Raw genomic sequence first — 23,413 nt, 5'->3', positions numbered from 1 at the left:
TCTGCTAAGCCTCATGACTCGGGTATCATGCCAGAGATGTGTCCTGGTCTAGGCACGCGAAGCACCGGCGACTAGAGCTTCACTCAAGAGTGGCTGCTCACTCTCTGTGCACCAGGCATCATGGCAAAGAGCCCTCAGTGCACAGGGTGTGCCACCATGCCAAGAATGTGGACTGCTCCGAGCACACAAAGCACTGGAGACTATAGCTTCACACAAGAACGCAATACTAAGTGCAGCAACCTGATGCCAGTGGTGTCTAGTTCTCGGCTACTGATGCATCAAGAACTACACTACACTGTAATGAGAGGTATCCAGATCTAAGCGCAAAGGGCACCACAGACCACAGGATGATGGTAAAGATGTGCCCCACTCACAGCCTGGCACCAGAGGTTGCCGCTTCATGCTAAGGGCGTCCAGCTCTTAGAATATCAGATACTGCAGCTTCATGCACAAAGATGTCCCAGTCAGCATCTTGGGTACCAGAAACTTCCAGCATGGGCAGAAAGGTGTCCTGCACAGAGCACAAGGGGTTGCAGCTTATGGCCGCAATATCCCCCTGTCTGCACAGAGCACAAGGGGATGCAGCTTCATGGCCGAGATATCCCCCTGTCTGCACAGAGCACAAGGGGATGCAGCTCATGGCCGAGATATCCCCCTGTCTGCACAGAGCACAAGGGGATACAGCTTCATGGCCGAGATATCCCCCTGTCTGCACAGAGCACAAGGGGATACAGCTTCATGGCCGAGATAACCCCCTGTCTGCACAGAGCACAAGGGGATGCAGCTTCATGGCCGAGATATCCCCCTGTCTGCACAGAGCACAAGGGGATACAGCTTCATGGCCGAGATAACCCCCTGTCTGCACAGAGCACAAGGGGATGCAGCGTCATGGCCGAGATATCCCCTTGTCTGCACAGAGCACAAGAGGATGCAGCTTCATGGCCGAGATATCCCCCTGTCTGCACAGAGCACAAGGGGATGCAGCTCATGGCCGAGATATCCCCCTGTCTGCACAGAGCACAAGGGGATACAGCTTCATGGCCGAGATATCCCCCTGTCTGCACAGAGCACAAGGGGATACAGCTCATGGCCGAGATATCCCCCTGTCTGCACAGAGCACAAGGGGATACAGCTCATGGCCGAGATATCCCCCTGTCTGCACAGAGCACAAGGGGATGCAGCTCATGGCCGAGATTTCCCCCTGTCTGCACAGAGCACGAGGGGATGCAGCGTCATGGCCGAGATATCCCCCTGTCTGCACAGAGCACAAGGGGATGCAGCTCATGGCCGAGATATCCCCTTGTCTGCACAGAGCACGAGGGGGATGCAGCTCATGGCCGAGATATCCTCCCTCTCTGCAGAGAGCACGAGGGGGATGCAGCTCATGGCCGAGACATCCCCCTGTCTGCACAGAGCACAAGGGGATACAGCTCATGGCCGAGATATCCCCCTGTCTGCACAGAGCACAAGGGGATGCAGCTCATGGCCGAGATTTCCCCCTGTCTGCACAGAGCACGAGGGGATGCAGCGTCATGGCCGAGATATCCCCCTGTCTGCACAGAGCACAAGGGGATGCAGCTCATGGCCGAGATATCCTCCCTCTCTGCAGAGAGCACGAGGGGGATGCAGCTCATGGCCGAGACATCCCCCTGTCTGCACAGAGCACGAGACGATGCAGCTTCATGGCCGAGATATCCCCCTCTCTGAAGAGAGCACGAGGGGATGCAGCTCATGGCCGAGATATCCCCCTGTCTGCACAGAGCACAAGGGGATGCAGCTCATGGCCGAGATATCCCCCTGTCTGCACAGAGCACGAGGGGATGCAGCTCATGGCCGAGATATCCCCCTGTCTGCACAGAGCACAAGGGGATGCAGCTCATGGCCGAGATATCCCCCTGTCTGCACACAGAGCACAAGGGGATGCAGCTCATGGCCGAGATATCCCCCTGTCTGCACAGAGCACGAGGGGATGCAGCTCATGGCCGAGATATCCCCCTGTCTGCACAGAGCACAAGGGGATGCAGCTCATGGCCGAGATATCCTCCCTCTCTGCAGAGAGCACGAGGGGATGCAGCTCATGGCCGAGACATCCCCCTGTCTGCACAGAGCACAAGGGGATGCAGCTCATGGCCGAGATATCCCCCTGTCTGCACAGAGCGCGAGGGGGTGCAGCTCATGGCCGAGATATCCCCCTGTCTGCACACACAGCACGAGGGGATGCAGCTTCATGGAAGATATCCCCCTGTCTGCACACACAGCACGAGGGGATGCCGCTTCATGGAAGATATCCCCCTGTCTGCACAGAGCGCGAGGGGGATGCAGCTCATGGCCGAGATATCCCCCTGTCTGCACACACAGCACGAGGGGATGCAGCTTCATGGAAGATATCCCCCTGTCTGCACACACAGCACGAGGGGATGCCGCTTCATGGAAGATATCCCCCTGTCTGCACAGAGCGCGAGGGGGATGCAGCTCATGGCCGAGATATCCCCCTGTCTGCACACAGAGCACAAGAGGATGCAGCTTCATGGCCGAGATATCCTCCCTCTCTGCAGAGAGCACGAGGGGATGCAGCTCATGGCCGAGATATCCCCCTGTCTGCACAGAGCACGAGGGGGGTGCAGCTTCATGGCCGAGATACCCCCGCTGTCTGCACAGAGCACAAGGGGATGCAGCTTCATAGCCGAGATATCCCCCTGTCTGCACAGAGAGCGAGGGGGATGCAGCTTCATGGCAGAGATATCCCCCTGTCTGCACAGAGCACGAGGGGGATGCAGCTTCATGGCCGAGATATCCCCCTGTCTGCACAGAGAGCGAGGGGGATGCAGCTTCATGCCAGAGATATCCCTCTGTCTGCACAGAGCACGAGGGGATGCAGCTCATGGCCGAGATTTCCCCCTGTCTGCACAGAGCACGAGGGGATGCAGCGTCATGGCCGAGATATCCCCCTGTCTGCACAGAGCACAAGGGGATGCAGCTCATGGCCGAGATATCCTCCCTCTCTGCAGAGAGCACGAGGGGGATGCAGCTCATGGCCGAGACATCCCCCTGTCTGCACAGAGCACGAGACGATGCAGCTTCATGGCCGAGATATCCCCCTCTCTGAAGAGAGCACGAGGGGATGCAGCTCATGGCCGAGATATCCCCCTGTCTGCACAGAGCACAAGGGGATGCAGCTCATGGCCGAGATATCCCCCTGTCTGCACAGAGCACGAGGGGATGCAGCTCATGGCCGAGATATCCCCCTGTCTGCACAGAGCACAAGGGGATGCAGCTCATGGCCGAGATATCCTCCCTCTCTGCAGAGAGCACGAGGGGATGCAGCTCATGGCCGAGACATCCCCCTGTCTGCACAGAGCACAAGGGGATGCAGCTCATGGCCGAGATATCCCCCTGTCTGCACAGAGCGCGAGGGGGTGCAGCTCATGGCCGAGATATCCCCCTGTCTGCACACACAGCACGAGGGGATGCAGCTTCATGGAAGATATCCCCCTGTCTGCACACACAGCACGAGGGGATGCCGCTTCATGGAAGATATCCCCCTGTCTGCACAGAGCGCGAGGGGGATGCAGCTCATGGCCGAGATATCCCCCTGTCTGCACACACAGCACGAGGGGATGCAGCTTCATGGAAGATATCCCCCTGTCTGCACACACAGCACGAGGGGATGCCGCTTCATGGAAGATATCCCCCTGTCTGCACAGAGCGCGAGGGGGATGCAGCTCATGGCCGAGATATCCCCCTGTCTGCACAGAGCACAAGAGGATGCAGCTTCATGGCCGAGATATCCTCCCTCTCTGCAGAGAGCACGAGGGGATGCAGCTCATGGCCGAGATATCCCCCTGTCTGCACAGAGCACGAGACGATGCAGCTTCATGGCCGAGATATCCCCCCTCTCTGAAGAGAGCACAAGGGGATGCAGCTCATGGCCGAGATATCCCCCTGTCTGCACAGAGCACGAGACGATGCAGCTTCATGGCCGAGATATCCCCCCTCTCTGAAGAGAGCACAAGGGGATGCAGCTTCATGGCCGAGATATCCCCCCTGTCTGAAGAGAGCACGAGGGGATGCAGCTCATGGCCGAGATATCCCCCTGTCTGCACAGAGCACGAGACGATGCAGCTTCATGGCCGAGATATCCCCCCTCTCTGAAGAGAGCACAAGGGGATGCAGCTTCATGGCCGAGATATCCCCCCTGTCTGAAGAGAGCACGAGGGGATGCAGCTCATGGCCGAGATATCCTCCTGTCTGCACAGAGCACAAGGGGATGCAGCTCATGGCCGAGATATCCCCCTGTCAGCACACACAGCACGAGGGGATGCAGCTTCATGGCCGAGATATCCCCCTCTCTTCACACAGCACAAGGAGATGCAGCTTCATGGCCGAGATATCCCCCTGTCAGCACACACAGCACGAGGGGATGCCGCTTCATGGAAGATATCCCCCTGTCTGCACAGAGCACAAGGCGATGCAGCTTCATGGCTGAGATATCCCCCTCTCTTCACACAGAACAAGGGGATGCAGCTCCATGACAGAGCTATTCCCCTCTCTGCACACACAGCACGAGGGGATGCCGCTTCATGAAGATATTCCCCTGTCTGCACACAGCACGAGGGGATGCAGCTTCATGGAAGATATCCCCCTCCCTACACACAGAGCAGCTTCATGGCAGAGAAGGTGCCCCCTCACAGCACAGGCAGTATCAGGGACTGCAGCATCACGGGAAACAGCAGTCCCACTCAACATACACTGCACTAGGGATTGAACGTCATGACAGTTGTGCAGAACTATGTGCAGCTTTAGGCCATAGATGTTATCTACTCTGAGCGCACCAGAGGCGGCAGCATCATGGCAGAGGTAAGTCCCACCTTTGGGACAGAGGGCACCAGTGACGAGAGACGTGAGCAGCACACAATGGAATAAAGAGTGCAGCTACATGCCCCTAGAGTTCCACTCTCAGCATACAGGCTGCAGTGGCAGAGACGTCCCACTCATCCTTATGGATATCTCAATACTGATTTACATTTGGTGAGGGGAGGATATGTTGGGTAGTTCAGTGGCATGAACGTGGACGGGGCTGTAGGTATTTCTATCAACTCAGAACCATGACAAGCTGCACTTCATGGTGTTGGGAATACTGGACCTAGTGGCACAGAGGGTGATGGTTACAGGCGTTTAAGTGAGAAAGAGGACAAGAACAGCCCAAAGTTCAATAACAATGATTTATTGTCCTGGACAAACACAAGCTGCGTCCTAGCGTCCTAGCACCACCGCTGAATTTAACATGCATACTTAACTATCATATCACCAAGGAATCCTAAATTAAAAACATGATCCCAAATGAGCATCTTTTAAGCCCTTGACTTTGTTATGCGTATTTTTAAAGCACGCTATCAACAGCGAGGCTATCAGTTTCCTCAAAGCCTTCAGCATCATGGCTCTGCTGTCGGAGTACGACTTCGGATTGTGGATGCTCCAGTCACCAGAGACATATCAGATGGGGGTCTATGACCGACATGGCGCAGTGGCAGGCTCCGCATGGCTTGAATCCCGAAGTCTTCTTGGAGACGTCCTACACACCAAAAGAATTTTTAAAAAGTCTGTAAAAAGTGACAGGGGGTAGCTCTCTTCGACAGATCTGCGTTGGCTGGTGCAGAAAAAAAAACAAGACGTCAGCGCGCCAGGGTGGCACCTATTTTGGCACGGACGTCGTGACAACTACGAACCAGACGCCTAGGACGTCACGCGCGGTCGACTAACACTACCTATCAGCGCGCAGGGGTACTGCTATCAACAATCTACCGAATCCAGCCTGACGCCTAGAAGTTCAAAGGTAAGGAATCTGTAGCTAGAGGTCTCTATCAGATAGTAAGGGTAAGTCTGCACCTACCACTAGCAATAAGGTCACCAATGCAATATAAAGTCCAGACAAGATCTCAATAAATTATTCCCTTGCTCAACCCTTTGGTAGTTGGCAATGAGCAGGCAGGCTTAACTTAGGATACGGTATGTAAAGCATCTAAAAATACCAAAACATTAAATAAGACAACACAATAAAAATCCCACACCAACTTATAAAAATAGGAAATATGTGTATCTTTAAAATGAAACCAAACCGACAAAAACCCAATATGGGGAACCGGTGATATGGATTTTTAAAGATTTAACACTCTCCAGGGCTTAAAAATATATAGCGCCAACTTGGGACATCTGTTTGCGCTTGACTGGGACAGAGTAAAAGTTTGGTGGCAACCACAATGGAGCCCTGGCTGTAGACACTAAGTGGGAGGTCCCAGTCAAAATTTCACCTATCGACTTAGAAACTTTTCTGAAGGATTTTCTCTCTATGTCATGCGATCCCCTCCAGCAGGCCAATTTCGATGCAATGTTGTGTGATTGCTTCTCCGTGAGGCCCAGGCCATATCCTGGCAGTTTGAAGCTCCAGAGCTTGCAGCGGGAAAAAAACTGAAATCCAGGCCGGGTCGTGGTTGAAGGTAGTCGGCTTGACTCTCGACGTCGGGTAAGCCCACTAATGGGGCTTTTTCCAAAAGTTTCTTAAAACATCTCCAACCTTATGGAACTTCTTCCAGAAGTTCCTCTTGAGGGTTCAAGGTGTTGAAAACACAGACCCAAGGGTCTAGAAGTTTCCGAGATGGTCCTTGGAAGTTTGAGACTACAGTTCACATAATGCACCTGGCCAAATCCTTAAAAGTCCACTGGACGCATTCCAGGTTGGGGATTTCTTGAGGGACAGGGTGTAGGAAAGCTTTGTTAACCCTGTTGCTTTCAGGGAGTCCACTCCTTAATCTTTTTGAAGCAAGGCAAAGTCCTCATATCTGTAGTTCCAAGTGTGCGACAGGAGCAGTCCTTCAGGGAGCAATCCTTTGTGGTGGATACCACGGTTCCAGCAGGACAGTCCTTTACCTTGTAGTTTCAGGCTGCAAATCTGAGTTGCTATGCAGCTCTCACAAATAATCAATGTTTTGGGGTGACAAGGAGTGGGGCGCCCTGGTCAAGTGAGGTGCACGGTGCCACCCAAAATCATGACTGCTTCCTCCAAAGCCTGGAACATTCTTGTCCAACAAATTACTGCACTTTAAAATTCAAGCTGGAGATTTTCTGTCCTCTGGAGTAGGGGCTGGTTAAACCAACCTACTGGCATGGCTCATTCCTGTTAACATTCCCCATCCATCTCCTGCAAATTCTTTTCATGGGCTTGCCATCTAGCTGGATGTACAGGAAGAGGGGTAGGCCTGGCTGGCATTCCTTACTGTCTTGTCCTCTTTGAAGCCCAGTTTTGCTTTACCAAGCCACCAAGCTGGTCAGTTCTCTGCAGCTGCAGCGCTCCCCATCAGATAACCTCTGCTCTATGCAGGCCACTGGTCCTCTCATCAAAGCAGCTAAGGTAAGTCTGTTAAGGCATACCAATCAGGAGTGGCTCTAGAAGGCTAGATTTTGAATCACAGAAAATAAAGTTCCATCACTTCTTTTCTGCACTAGTTATGATAAATTCAGCAGTGGCAAGTGTTGGATTTAACAATGCCAATCTTTTAAGTCCTTGAATTACATTTTGAGCTCCTTCCTAGAAATATTTATACTTAAATAATAATTATCTACCATTGGGGAATTCAAAATGGAAGCTTTTCCTTCACCAGGTTATATACAGCATTTTTATATTGTCGCTGCTTATAGTTACATGGCACCCCACCCCTGGGGCACCACTGGGAGACCTTCGCACAAGGTCACATAGCGTCTGCACCCAAAAATACAAGGGTTGATGTGAATTTTGTAATCTATAAAGAGTTTCAGGACATTGAACCCTTCTATTTAAAAGGGGAAGCTCTAGTTTTCTAGACAGCATTGTGCTCGCTCCAATAAAAACACGGCAGGTCTGCATCCTGCTGCTTGGGTAGGTTATGGGAAATCCTGTAAGTGGGTTCCCTGGGCCATCCTGAAATGGATATTATTTTCACTGAAATGTAGTCGGTATGTAAGAAAAGCAGTTATTTGGAATGTGCAATTCTTGCTTCGGGCAAGTGTTGTACTGGAAAATACTTTTTTGTTTTATCAACCTGAGGTAAACACTGAGTCAATATCTTTGGAACATTTAAATGTAGCTCTTTATGGTTTCATGAACAGGCCTTCCTCCATTGACGTCAGTTAACAGGATACTTTTCTCAGCGCTGCATAAAAGAGAATTTTATATGAAAGGACACTTAAATGGAGAAATGATCTTTCACTCTAGGATTACTCCACTTCCAGAGTATTCAATGATCTTGGGCATAATGTTTGCTCTGCTTCCAAGCACACCTTCAGTGCAGTCATCCTTCTCTTAGCACAAATCTCCTGTGATTGAAACAGCTAACAAACACCTCCGCCCTCATCCTAACCAAGATGTCTCTACACAGGAATATACCTACAGGGCAATGTATAGTGGTTGCCAGACCGTAACGTACAATGGGGCACTCCTACAATTTCCAGACAGCAAAACACATTCTGCAATGTTCCAGACACGTTTTGTTCTCATTAGAGCTCATCAGAAGGGTAGAGCTGCAGAAGCAAAAGCTTGTATAATGATGTGGCTTGGCATGGACGGTACTATACTAATCCAACACTTGCAAGACTGTGATAATTCAGGAATTTAAAACAAAAAAAATATTGTGTTGCCGAGGGACTTAGCATTCCACAAAATGTATACTGTGCACAATCATAATCTACTGTGCATTCTGGTCTCACCTTCCACATAGCTTGGCTCAATCTTGTCAGCTTGGCTCAGTTAGCAAGCCTTTGGCCAGAGAAAAGGCATGCAGTGAATGCAAAAAGCTGAACAAATACCAATACACTTAAGATATAAAGGGGCCCATGCAAAGTCTTTGAAATCTATTAAACCAAGATATTTCACTCACAAGGGAAGATGGGTAGGACTGCTGAAAAGGACTGAGCAAATGTGTTAGGCTCTTGCAGCTAGCAACATATAGCTACAAAAAAAGTACAGTGGCCAGTTCAGACAACTGATACTGGACAACCCAAAACTGAGTTAATACTTTATAACCCAGAACTGATCAAATCTGCACTCACCAGTGGTATTTTCAGACCAAGTTAGCTGTACACTGCTAGTTTGTTTTTGATTACATTAATCAGTAAAAAGTCACTGAATAAAGGCCTCAATATATTCTTTACGGCTCGGGATGGGATGTCATGTGCAGCCTCGTGGCCACAATTGACAGAAGCTCTACAGGAAATATTATGTTTTTAAATAGTGAATTTGACCTCTACACCACTTCCCATACCAAGCACTTCAAAATCTGAGCAGTTCAAATCAAGCAGTCCCAATCTTGCGTCTTCCTACCAAACTCTAAGCCTCCTCCAGATGGTCACTGTGTCATGTTAATATGAAAGGACTCAGGAAATAAAGCAACCTCTTCAGTCTTTAATACATCTTCTAATGTTATCTTCCCTCCTGGATTTGAACTGTCCTGCAGCCCTACCTATTTCCTTGGCCCCGGGCCAAACCTTATCTTCTGTGCGTGTAACCTACAAGCAGGCAGATACATCCTCCAGAATCACTACAGCCCCTACGGCTTCAAAGGACAGTTTCAGAGCACTAAATATACTGTCTATCTTCAGTCAATGAGGACCGGCATTATTGATCCTAAAGCTGGCTTGGGGACCCTTAGAGCTCTCAGTCCAACGACCACCCCATTAGCCACCACACAGCCTGGACACGCTGACCTAGCTCTTTCAAATTTTGCCCACCTGCCCTCCAATCTCCCAACAAAACTGCCAATGTCTAGAAGGGAGAAAAAGAAACTTGACACACAATCCAAAAAACAATGTCTTGCAAAACGGAGATCGGGCTAAGCCAGACTCTGAAAAGAATGGGCTCTCTCACTTTCCTATTTTCAATCAGGCTTTAACATTTAAAACGAAAATCTCAGATTCCAGAGTGGTTCTCACTGATAATAACGATTCCATTGATAACCCTCGGACATTCATTCAGGAAGCTCCTAAGGTGACCTCTCTTGCCTCCAGTGATCGTCGTCTAAAATCAAGGGGATACCCCTACAAGGTAAAAGTTTGGGCAAGCAAGATACTACAGGTTAGCCTTCACGGGAAGTCCCAAACACATGGAGTGGTCCTAATAAGTGCTCTGGAAATGTAAGCCATAATACCGTCGCTCCACGTGCCACAACAGACAGCGTACTGATGGGCCCCTCTCTGCGTCACCCAACAGGTGACCCGACCAAAACCCTTTGGGACTATCCTCCACAAATGCCAATGCCTTCTCAGTCTCAACTTTTACAGGCCTTGGTGGGGCAAAGACAATTAGAGAGGAATCATTTTCTATCTGATGTTACACCTCTACACTTTAAGGCTCCACTGCTCCCACCTGATAAAGTTGAGAGACCAAATTATCAAGCTCCTGAAAAAGATGGAGAACTTGTTTTTTCTCTCCTCACTTTCCTCAAAAAAGCACACATGACATTCTTAACAGAAACAACTTTCTTTGCCTATTCAAGCACATCCCGGTGCTCAATGGAATTACCTCTTCTGATCTCATTGCAGTCAAGTTTGCCTCAATACCAGGCAAAGGGGCTTCGGAAGCAACTGTTACTACGTGGTCACGAGAATCCCTAAGGGATTCAATTCTTGAGGAAGCCAGTTTCTTTGAAGACTGGGGCATAGAACTCTGGGTCCCCCCCAACAGAAATATCCCCACGCATTTCTTCAGGATTGTAGGAAGGTAAATACCGGACTATGGTTACCCCCGACTTTTTGCCTGGTGTTTTGCTGGTTTTCCGACTTAGTTGACCTGGGGCCCTGCTCTCTCTCTAAAATGGATTCCATGTACCTTAGGTGCATTACCCAATTGGAACTCGGCCACCCTGTCAGACCCTGTAACTCAGGGCATCGGTGTACCCAGGGCCTACCAGGGGCTGAAGCATGTATTATGCCACCCCTGGATGGCCATCTAAATCTGACACAACTGGCTGCACGACAGCTGGGGCCACGTGGCGTACTCGCCCGTTGCTGTAGGTGTAGTATCCCTATACCTAACCTTAAAATGGACACCCGAGTTCCTCTCAGTCACTCCTATGGCAGGCCTTGACAATCCTGAAGGCAGAGTGCATGGAACCGTGTGAATTGGGCTCTGGCACGAGCCGAGCCCGGTTGCAGCTTGCGGAACCAAGACCCAATGGCTGTTCCATGATAACGCGTATCATATCGGTAACTTCGGTATCGCGTTATCAAGACATGTCGAGTAAGGTGTCATACGAATCGGGATGCTGCCCCCTCACCAATACTGACGACGAGGTTAGCATTCCGCCCTTCTAGAGGGACACGACATGTACGTAACTGTGAACCCCGGTTAAAGTTAACTGAAGCCTCAGCTCCACAAAATGGACACTGCCACCACAGACACAAGTCTGACCTCCTGCTGCTGGGAGTCCTTCCAGCGAGGAGAGCTTGGACAAAGGGTTTCCTGTCAAGGGCGGTGTTCGCACCGTCCCAGACAGAGTTTGTGTATTCTGGGTAGGTAGGGCTTTGCTAGAAGGTGACTGCGGAGTGGCACCCCGGTGCTCACTACGCATCTGCCGGCTAGAACCAGTTCCAGGGGCGCGCAGCCCCTGACCTGGGGAAAGTCCAGCAGGGGGAGAGGGGTGTAACTACCCCCCTTCCTGGTCCCACCCTTAGGGCAGGACCTAGTCATGTACCCGCCATTGCTTTAGGATAAAGGCCGGAGCGGGGACCCTTCCAAATTAGATTATCTTTGAATCAAGAATACTTTCTACGAAAGGACTTCAAGACTCTTCTCAAGATTTCTCCCTTGTGGCTAAGGAGTAGTCACCCTGCATCCGCAGGCACCATCTAAGAACTCTGCGGTTTGCTGCAAGTCCTTCCTCAAGGATCCGACGGCACAGCTCGACGAGAACCGGCTTCCCTGGCACCTCTGACCTCTACCCACGTCGTCAGCTCAGCTGAGATCTGTGGGTGCGACGAGACCTCGAGGGACCGGCCATCATCAAAACCTGCAAGCTTTCTTAACCAGCACGACCATCGAAGCAATTCTCTGGTGAGTGCTCTGGGGTCCGAGAAGCCCCGACCCTGAGTAGCTCCAGCACCGAAGTGCAGTCTCCCAGCATCTCCACGATCTGCGTGGGGCCCTTCTGCTCGCTGCTCAGCACGTTGTCTGGTCACTAGCCGCTGGCTTGTGCCCTTCTTTGACGACATCCGACAACCAACGCTGCTGGTCTGGTTGCTCCAGATCGGCCCTTGCTCCCTTTTTCGAGAGGAGCACCCCGGACCCTCCTGGTCCACTCAAGACGCCATCTTAGGCCCACCACGTGGCCCTGACATCTGCCAAGGCTTGTTGCCCCAATCCTGGGCCCAGCGACGCCGACAGCATCAACCTTCGTGGGACAGCTCGCACCTCCATCCTGGTCGCCGACAACGCCTCCTGGTACGTGAGACTGCAGAGCCTAACGTCGCCCACTCACCTAGTCGAGGTGACGGCCATCCGGTGCCTTCCTGGTACCCTCTGACTACTGGCTAGTAGTACGAACTTGGTCCCCTCTGCTTTCAGGTATCAACGATCACTGATCGAGGCTTGGATCTCTACGAACTATTCATCACTGGTCGCCGGCCAGCAACTCCTTTTCTTCCGGCTCCTGGCTCGTCAGCGAAGACCCCCCCGACGCCTGTAAGACTTGTGCAGCCGCAGCCCTCGTGGCTAGGTAACTTCGGCATTTCGGTGCCTGCATAACCTCCTTACTCTAGGGTCCCGAGTCCCTCGCTTCCGACTTGCCTTATCGGGTCCGCCCGAGACCACTAAACTTTCCGTGCCCTCGGGCACTTGTTTAAATTGTGCACTTGAAGTATTTTCTAAGAGCTTTGGTTCTGTGCTTAGTACCCTGTCCTCATAAAGAGTACAGGGCTGTTGTGATTCTAATAAATATACTGTTTATTTTCATAACACTTGTGTGGTGTCCTTTCACTTGGTGTTCAAGGGGTATGTGATGGTATTACAGCTGGCTTAACACGCCCTCTAGAGTTTAGCCCGAAGACTGCTCGTATCCACGCTACTAGGATAGCTGGTCTAAGGTTGACTTACAACCAATCACCATAAGGGTCGTTTGGAACGATACATAGTGGTCGCTAGAATAGCGAACGCTGCATATCGGGCCAACTTCTCACATTGGTGAGCAGCGGTTGGGATTTGAGCTTTCTGTTGTTTTACCACGCGTATCCTAAGAATATCTTGTGAAAGATCACATAAGTACTCCAGGTACATATAACTTAGCTTAGAATACTCTGAGTTCTACTGAACCAGCTGTTGTAGCTCCTCAAGGCTTAGCACACCTTGGCTACAACTCTTAGCAAGGGATCAGTAGGTAAACCCATAGTGTAGGTAGGTGCATCACTTACACCACACTAGAAGCAGCATGGCGGACAAAGGAGGAAACTCTGAGTCTCCCCTTGTGTCAGTCGACCCACCACAGGTCACCTCCAGATATGCTGCACTTAGCTTCCACGAGATGCGACAGATCTGTACATCTCGGAAGTTAAAACAGGGTGCAAACCCTACCATCCCGTTCCTGATTGGTCTCTTGGAGACTTATGATGCTAGGAGGGCGGGTAATACCGACCCTTCTCATCCAGAAACGGAGATGCCTCCCCTCGAGGGAACCCGAGGTGACCCTGACCTTATCCATCTCTCCGCCGAGGGTGAAGAGGAGGACGAGGAGCCAGAGACATCTGGGGACGAGGCAGACCAAGGTCCAGTCATAGTTAGTCAGCTAACTCAGGACAACTTAAGCCGGCACGAGATTGGTACTAGGGGACCCCTGGGCCCTCTCTCGGGTCAGCTTAACATTGGGAACGGACGAGTTAGGTCTCTGTCAAGAGGCTCTAACGGATCCGCTCGAACCAATGGCTCTCGAGGTTCTGCTCGAAGAGGGATGACATCACCTCAGAGGAGAATGTACGAAGCAAAGGAGAGGGAAGTCAATCTGCGGATCGCGAGGGAAGAACTTGCCCTAGCCAAAGAGAGACTCGCCTTTGCTCGAGAGCAAGAGTTGAGTGGGACAATTCCCACTGGTGGCAGCATTCCCCCACGGGAACCCAGGAGTTTAGACACTAAGCACCTGAATAAGATAGTGCCCCCCTTTAAGCAAGGGGACGACATCCACAAATGGATTACTGCTTTGGAGCGGGCCTGCACTGTACAGTGCATCCCCCAGAGTCAGTGGGCAGCTATCTTGTGGCTCTCCTTTGACGGTAAAGGTAGAGATAAGCTCCTCACTACTAGAGTCGAGGATGCTAACAATTACCAGTTCCTGAAGAACACACTGATTGATGGGTTCGGCTTAACCACTGAGCAGTACAGGTTGCTGTTCAGGGATACCCAGAAAACTCAGTCTCAGGACTGGTCTGACTTTGTCGATTGTGCCACTAAGGCTTTGGAAGGCTGGCTACTGGGAAGTAAGGTTACTGATTTTAAAGGATTGTACAATCTAATTATGAGAGAGCAAATCTTAAGTAATTGTCAGAACCAGTTATTACACCAGCACCTGGTAGACTCTGATCTGACCTCTCCACAAGAATTGGGTAAGAGGGCGGACAAATGGGTCAGAACCAGGGTCAGGCCGAAGAACCAGGGTGGTGACCAAAAGAAGGAATCGACCAAGCCTCAAGAGAAGGGTGGGAATAAATCTTCTGATCAAACCACAAGGCCCCAAAATTCCTCTGAAAAGGGTGGGTCCCCAACTTCTCCCAAAACTCAAAAGAAACCTTATTGTCACACCTGCAAACAGGTGGGCCATTACAAAACTGACAGCAGTTGTCCCAAGGCCAACAACAATAAGGAGAACATACCCCCAAATAAAGCTTCCCAGCCTCCTGTTACTATTAGTAGTAATCCCCCAGGTGGTGGGAGTGCCCCCAAGAATCTGGGTGCATTTTCTTTGGGAGTGCCTGGGGACTCTGGCCTAACCAGGTCCCCTGACTTAGATACTCTTGTCTGTGAGACTGGCATGGGGTTTGCCAACTTCACAGCCTGTCCCAACACTTTGGGCAGGTACAGACAGGAGCCCCTCATCAATGGTTCAAAAGTTGAGGCCTACCGAGACACAGGGGCTAGCATCACCATGGTGGCTGAGAGCCTAGTCCCCTCAAGGCAACTTATGCCTGGTGCCACATACCAGGTAGTGAACATTGATGGAGTGCAGAGAGATCATCCCATAGCAGTGGTAAATCTCAGCTGGGGAGGTGTCACTGGTCACAAGAGAGTGGCAGTGTCACCAAACTTACCTGTAGATTGCCTACCGGGGAATGATTTAGAGACCTCAGCCTGGGCTGAGGTTGAGCAAGAAACCCATTTTAAAATGGTAAACCTCCATGGTAAGGTTAGTGGGGCAGTGATAGCCACAGCCCAAGTCCCAGAAGTCCTCCCTGAACAGGTCAGGAGGGCTGTGCCAGTCACAGCCCTATCCCAGAAAGATGCCTTTCCTGAACAGATTGGCATGGCTGTGATGGTCACAGCCCAAACCCAAACTGAGTCCCTTCCTGAAAAGGTTGGTGGAGTTGTGATGGCCACAGCTCAAACTCAGACCGATAATAGTGTTGTGAAGCCTGAAACAATGGAGCACTCCACTCAAACAGAGAGCATTGAGGAGGAAGAAAAGTCTTCCCCCTCCCAGACACTAGGTGAGAGCCAGCCTCCTCAGGGAACTGACTCTACCCCTGGTGAAGGAACTGCCCCAGAGGTAGTCAGGCCTAGCCTGGCAGAGCCCCTGATGACAGTGGAACCTTCCCAGGTGGGACCCAGTCTGGAGCAGGTAACCTGCCCCTCTCTACCCTGCCTCAGTCAGCCCAGGGCTGTAGAGGTCAGGGAGGCCAGTGGTGGACCCCAAAGGGCCCCCTGTCCAAAAGAATTTCCCAATCAGCAGATTAGGATCACTGAAGCTAGTAGCCCTAGCCAAGTGAAAATAAAACACACTCCTGAGGGATCCCCCTTAAACTTAGTTAGGGAACTCCCACAGCTGGACACTGTTGGGCACAGCCAAACCGGGGGCCTAAAAACCCCTAACCTGACCTGTCCCTCCAGCAAGCCAAACAGAGGGACTCAGCCTCCAGCTTCAGGTAGCCAGAGGTTGACCCTGAGAGCTCATAGCAACTCAGTACTGGAAAGAAAGGCACATATGGTGGATAGTGATTGGAGGAAGTTGAACCCAACAGTAGTGGAGTCTCACTTCAGTACTCCATTCCCACACCAGCCTTTTACTTTGCCAAAGCACGCCACAGGTAGTGATTCCCTATGGTGGAGACCCTCAGATACCCTTAGGGTGAGGGGTTGCTTAGTGGACCATGATACCGGGGGTAACCATGCCAGTGCATGTACCACCTCATATGGCCACTCAGGCAATATAGGCTTACCTGGACAAGGATAGCCTTATCTCCTTTCGTTTGGGGGGGGGGGGGGTTGTGTAGGAAGGTAGATACCTGACTATGGTTACCCCCGACTTTTTGCCTGGTGTTTTGCTGGTTTTCCGACTTAGTTGACCTGGGGCCCTGCCAATCAGGACCCCAGGCCTACTGCTCTCTCTCTAAAATGGATTCCATGTACCTTAGGTGCATTACCCAATTGGAACTGGGCCACCCTGTCAGACCCTGTAACTTAGGGCATCGGTGTACCCAGGGCCTACCAGGGGCCGAAGCATGTATTATGCCACCCCTGGATGGCCATCTAAATCTGACACAACTGGCTGCACGACAGCTGGGGCCACGTGGCGTACTCGCCCGTTGCTGTAGGTGTAGTATCCCTATACCTAACCTTAAAATGGACACCCCAGTTCCTCTCAGTCACTCCTATGGCAGGCCTTGACAATCCTGAAGGCAGAGTGCATGGAACCGTGTGAACTGGGCTCTGGCACGAGCCGAGCCCGGTTGCAGCTTGCGGAACCAAGACCCAATGGCTGTTCCATGATAACGCGTATCATATCGGTAACTTCGGTATCGCGTTATCAAGACATGTCGAGTAAGGTGTCATACGAATCGGGATGCTGCCTCCTCACCAATACTGACGACGAGGTTAGCATTCCGCCCTTCTAGAGGGACACGACATGTACGTAACTGTGAACCCCCGTTAAAGTTAACTGAAGCCTCAGCTCCACAAAATGGACGCTGCCACCACAGACACAAGTCTGACCTCCTGCTGCTGGGAGTCCTTCCAGCGAGGAGAGCTTGGACAAAGGGTTTCCTGTCAAGGGCGGTGTTCGCACCGTCCCAGACAGAGTTTGTGTATTCTGGGTAGGTAGGGCTTTGCTAGAAGGGGACTGCGGAGTGGCACCCCGGTGCTCACTACGCATCTGCCGGCTAGAACCAGTTCCAGGGGCGCGCAGCCCCTGACCTGGGGAAAGTCCAGCAGGGGGAGAGGGGTGTAACTACCCCCCTTCCTGGTCCCACCCTTAGGGCAGGACCTAGTCATGTACCCGCCCCTTTCTTTAGGATAAAGGCCGGAGCGGGGACCCTTCCAAATTAGATCTTTGAATCAAGAATACTTTCTACGAAAGGACTTCGAGACTCTTCTCAAGATTTCTCCCTTGTGGCTAAGGAGTAGTCACCCTGCATCCGCAGGCACCATCTAAGAACTCTGCGGTTTGCTGCAAGTCCTTCCTCAAGGATCCGACGGCACAGCTCGATGAGAACCGGCTTCCCTGGCACCGCTGACCTCTACCCACGTCGTCAGCTCAGCTGAGATCTGTGGGTGCGACGAGACCTCGAGGGACCGGCCATCATCAAAACCTGCAAGCTTTCTTAACCAGCACGACCATCGAAGCAATTCTCTGGTGAGTGCTCTGGGGTCCGAGAAGCCCCGACCCTGAGTAGCTCCAGCACCGAAGTGCAGTCTCCCAGCATCTCCACGATCTGCGTGGGGCCCTTCTGCTCGCTGCTCAGCACGTTGTCTGGTCACTAGCCGCTGGCTTGTGCCCTTCTTTGACGACATCCGACAACCAACGCTGCTGGTCTGGTTGCTCCAGATCGGCCCTTGCTCCCTTTTTCGAGAGGAGCACCCCGGACCCTCCTGGTCCACTCAAGACGCCATCTTAGGCCCACCACGTGGCCCTGAGATCTGCCAAGGCTTGTTGCCCCAATCCTGGGCCCAGCGACGCCGACAGCATCAACCTTCGTGGGACAGCTCGCACCTCCATCCTGGTCGCCGACAACGCCTCCTGGTCCGTGAGACTGCAGAGCCTAGCGTCGCCCACTCACCTAGTCGAGGTGACGGCCATCCGGTGCCTTCCTAGTACCCTCTGACTACTGGCTAGTAGTACGAACTTGGTCCCCTCTGCTTTCAGGTATCAACGATCACTGATCCAGGCTTGGATCTCTACGAACTATTCATCACTGGTTGCCGGCCAGCAACTCCTTTTCTTCCGGCTCCTGGCTCGTCAGCGAAGACCCCAGACGCCTGTAAGACTTGTGCAGCCGCAGCCCTCGTGGCTAGGTAACTTCGGCATTTCGGTGCCTGCATAACCTCCTTACTCTAGGTTCCCGAGTCCCTCGCTTCCGACTTGCCTTATCGGGTCCGCCCGAGACCACTAAACTTTCCGTGCCCTCGGGCACTTGTTTAAATTGTGCACTTGAAGTATTTTCTAAGAGCTTTGGTTCTGTGCTTAGTACCCTGTCCTCATAAAGAGTACAGGGCTGTTGTGATTCTAATAAATATACTGTTTATTTTCATAACACTTGTGTGGTGTCCTTTCACTTGGTGTTCAAGGGGTATGTGATGGTATTACAGCTGGCTTAACACGCCCTCTAGAGTTTAGCCCGAAGACTGCTCGTATCCACGCTACTAGGATAGTTGGTCTAAGGTTGACTTACAACCAATCACCATAAGGGTCGTTTGGAACGATACATAGTGGTCGCTAGAATAGCGAACGCTGCATATCGGGCCAACTTCTCACAAGGATGAACCAGCGAGGTCTTACACAAGCGTCCTGAAAGTGTCATGGGGTGCAACCCACGACTGGCTGCCAGATGCATCTAAAGCAGATAACTTCATTAACATGTCATACAACAACAACCAACGTTTGGTGGGCTGTAAATCAATGTTCTCTATCCCCCACAATATTCACAGCCCCCATGGGCAGTCCCATCAAGAGCCTCCAGTCCTCTGTTCCCAGCAGTATTCCTCCTAACGGCCCAGTTAAGCAGTCAGATTCTAAACTGAGCGTTTCCTCTTGGAACGCTGCCGGGTTAAAGTTAACCCTTTCATCCAAATCAGCAATGGACTATTTGAGCAAAGGTGATATTATCTGCTTTCAAGAGACTTGTTCTCTGTCTCCATCAGCTCTCCACGGCTATTATGAATTCTTCCAACCAGCATCCCGGTCTAATCCCTAGGGCAGACCTTCTAGGGGCCTCTCTATTTTCATTAAACATATCTGCAGGATTGCAGCTACCCTCCTCTATCGGAACCCCTTGGTTGGGCACATTTTTATTAATCACAGGTCTTTCAACTCCAACCAGGGCCTTCCCTCTGCTTTTGATCAACTGCTACCACAAGACAGTTAAAACATCAAAGTCACTGGCAACAGCTTTTTTGATCAAGCATCTGGAAGAGCGCCTACTTGAGTTCGCTTCTGCTGAAGTTTTGTTATTAGGTGATTTTAACATCAGAGATCTGGGACTCAACGTTCATTCAGTCACCAAAACCAAAGAACAAGGAGCCATGAACACTTTCTTAACCAATTACAATCTATGTTCTGCGAAGCAAATTACATTGGCACAGGATCCCAGCGTCCATCTATCTGCAATATTTAAGAATCTCTCAACAATTGATTATATTTTTTATCACCATCTGTGGCAAGTAGGTTAGTTAAAATGGAGATCCCCACTCGTACAGAGAGCAATCATAATCGGCTGACTGTAATAATGGACTTGCAAGTTCCTGTTGCTGCCAAAGTAACTGAAGTGGGGCATTCAATGCAGATCGAACTCCACACTCTAGTCCGAAGAATCAAATGTGACTCCTTAGGTGCAGATAAGGTTGACACTTGGCTCATGGAAATAATTCCAAATTTCATTAAATACTCCCCCACAGGCCATCATCATAGGTGGGACAAGGCCATTACTGAAGGTACAGAGCTTACTGCCAACAATATGGCTTTATTACGTAAAGCCTACAAAAAATCTACATGGGAAGCTAAGAAACAAAAAGAACAGAAGGAATGGCAAAAAATATTTGCTCTGTTAAAGGAAAAAAAAAATCGGACTCACTTTTGGAACCACATAAACCAACTTCGCTCCTCCAACAAGAGCAGGGGGAACGCAGTTTCTGAAGAAGTCTGGTCTCAGAATGTTATTCAACAATACTGCTGTGATATCCCGGACCTCGCTGAAGTCTTAATTGGAGATCCTGCCGACATTACGCTGATGGATACCCATGAGCTGACTACTCCGGCCCAGGTCTGCAGGTTTCTGAAATCTATGAAAAAAGAAGGAACTTCAGGGCCTATCGGCCTTCCATCTGCTGTATTCAAATGTGCACTGGAAGATTGGGCTAAGCCATTTCTTCCCTTATACAGCTATGCGTTTACTACCTTTCAGATACCAGATTCATGGAAAGGCTAGAATCTTATGTCCAATTCTTAAAAAAGGAGATCCTTTCCTTCCTGCTAACTGCTGACTTATAGCCCTTTTAGATCTTGAGGCCAAGGTCTATGCTTCTCAAGTCACTAGAAAAATGGGTTGCGGAAAATAACATTTTACCATACTTTCAAACTGGGTTCCGAGCTTCTGCCTCCACAATTGACATCACCGCCTTAGCCATTCTGAGTCAACAAGCAGCACAATAAAATCAGCTCCCCCTCGATTGCTGCTTCATAGACTTCAGTGCCGTCTTCGATAAAGTGTCTCGAAACACTCTATGGAGGAAATTAGACAAGTGGGGGATCCCAAGGAGCCTGCTCGGGGCCATTATCTCCTTGCATAACATATGTGTGCGAGTCAGAACTGGCCCCACAACAGTCTCTGCAAAAATTCCAACTTCAGACAGCCTAAAGCAAGGATGTGTTCTTGCTCCCCTCGTGCTTAACCTCTGCACTGCTGACCTGGGGAGATTCCTGGAGAAAAGCAGCATCCTTCCGCCAAAACTAGGCCACGCTAAAACGAATTTGCACTTTCGGCACTATGCGGACAATATGGTCATAATGGACCAGGCCAAATCAGGCTTCTAACGAGTCTTGTGTAAGCTCAACGAATACAACACAGCTAATGCTCTTAAAATTATCCAGGATAAGACCAAAGTTTTGCTTTTCGGCCGTTGCAAGAAAAAGACAAATCTAACGTGGAACATTGGGCCCACAAAGATTAAAACAACATCAAAATACAACTACCTGGGGGTTTGGTTTAGTGAGTCTTCTAGACCATCAGTCCACTTAGCTGCCCTGAAAAAGAGAGCTGGAGCAACATACAGCCTGACTCGACTGAACCAGTCCCTGATTAGTCCATCCGCCGAGCCCACACTGAAGGTGATTAACGCTACCCTTCTTCCTGCCCTAAATTATGGGCACCAAGCCTTTCCTGATGCATGCTCGGCCAGTCTCGTTCACGCCCAGGTTACCATATATAAAAAGATCTTTCGTCTCCCGAACTATATTCACAGGGCAAGACTACGACTGGAGCTGCGTCTCCAAAGACCATCTATTTCCTGTGAGGCTAACACCCTGAAGTACTACACAAGTGTAGTAAAAGCAGCAGATAACACGCTTAAAGCCATGTTAAAAGTAACCCTTGCCAGCTCTGGGAACCCATGGAACCGCCAAATTGTAAAAGCCATAAGAACGCTACATATCGACGAAACATCACTAACTGCAGACTCTATTCCATACACAGTCAGGAAAAGGGTTATCAATAAGCAGCCAAGACAAATCTCTTATCAGATGGACACTTTTTTTTAAAACATCAACTATCTTGCTCCCCTTAAACGATTCATACCTCCCCGGGGTGTCGCAACCATACCTTTTTGATAGTTTGAACGCAGTGGCCAGCAAAAATATAATGCTTATGCGTCTTCTATGTCTGTGCTCCACTGTCTTCAACCGATGGGCTCCAACTGGTGAGGAGGGGGCATGTAGACTGTGCAATTACAGGTCTGAATCATGGCTGCATCTTCTGTGCGGTTGTCCCGCCCTAGATGCTCCTAAAACACTTCTCCTAAAACCATTATATCTAATAAGGGGCATCAGCACATGTTGGGAGGCATCTGCTCTCCGTTTTACTTGCACAGATATTCAAACGCTCGTAAGTTCCCGGAAAATATTCGAGTCTCTTGAGAAACCTGCTCTCTCCCTCTCGTGCCTCTCCCCAACCAGTCCCTCCTTCCCAAAAACTCATCACAGACTAATTTTGCACTTTGTCCTAGTGTCTCTTCACCAAACTGAGCCACAAGGCTAATTTTATCCTTGATTTTGAAGCTTATAATTACTGTTATGGTCACAGTACAAGATTGCCTTGTTCGAAACATATGTTATGAATTGGATTGTTTGCTTCGCTTTGTTTTTAAGGTGGTAAAGACGCTACAGAGACATTTTTATTGCAACGGTTTTAATTAACTGCGCTAACCTAATAAATAAATAAATACATCATTCCTGGTCTTTCTTCACTAAGTACTTTCTCTAATATGCCTTTCAGCGACAAAGATTTTGCCGTTTCTCTTATAAAATCAGATCATTTGCAACGACATTAACTCTTCAATCTCCCTTTAGTCGTCGACCACCTTATCACCTCTTCCACTACTTCCTCGCCGTCACCATTCTTTGCTCCTCCAAGTCTCAGATATCTGCTCATCTCGGCCCATACAATGGTCATTCAACTTTCTCTCATACTCGATCCCTTGTACTTTGAATCACTAACAGATCCCTTTGCTCTGGTTTGGTCACCCTTCTCTGAAGCAAGCTATTGTCGCTCACTCATGCAGACATCCTTCCCTCCATTACCCCAACCAGGCACTGCCACTACATCGCAAATCTCGTCACCTTCCAATACAAGCCTTAGAGGCACAGTTACTGTAGACATAAGACATAAGAGGCACAGTTACTGTTCATCTTAGCACTGCATGCACCTGCACCAAAGCTTTGGAGTTCTGATCATTTCAGAAGTGTCTGCAGCCAGTTACTCTCAGATTAATCTCACTTTGGGATTTCGCTCTGTGCTGTGAGGCAAACAGTGTAGCAGGTTTTAAAACAACTGCTTGAATTGTCACTTGTCAACTGAGCATAAACATCCAATACTACTGACGACTACAGATGGTACTTTGAAGACAAAAGGTCTAACCACGCCGACATGGAAAGAAGGGCAACTCACAATACAATACATTCCAGAACCTGGGCCCACTCCAATGCATGTT

The 23,413-nt window shown here is 50.3% G+C and overlaps 1 protein-coding gene across 2 annotated transcripts in view; it reads right to left on the bottom strand.

Annotated features, from left to right (window-relative positions):
• LOC147663529 (large ribosomal subunit protein mL66-like) overlaps nucleotides 1-23,413 on the bottom strand; it is a 213,029-nt gene that overhangs the window by 39,935 nt on the left and 149,681 nt on the right. The gene's annotated exons all lie outside the window — the stretch shown is intronic.

Source organism: Lissotriton vulgaris, unplaced genomic scaffold (assembly GCF_964263255.1).
Source record: "Lissotriton vulgaris unplaced genomic scaffold, aLisVul1.2 SCAFFOLD_2155, whole genome shotgun sequence".
Classification (NCBI taxonomy): Eukaryota; Metazoa; Chordata; class Amphibia; order Caudata; family Salamandridae; genus Lissotriton; species Lissotriton vulgaris.
This window is presented reverse-complemented; position numbering and strand designations above follow the sequence as displayed.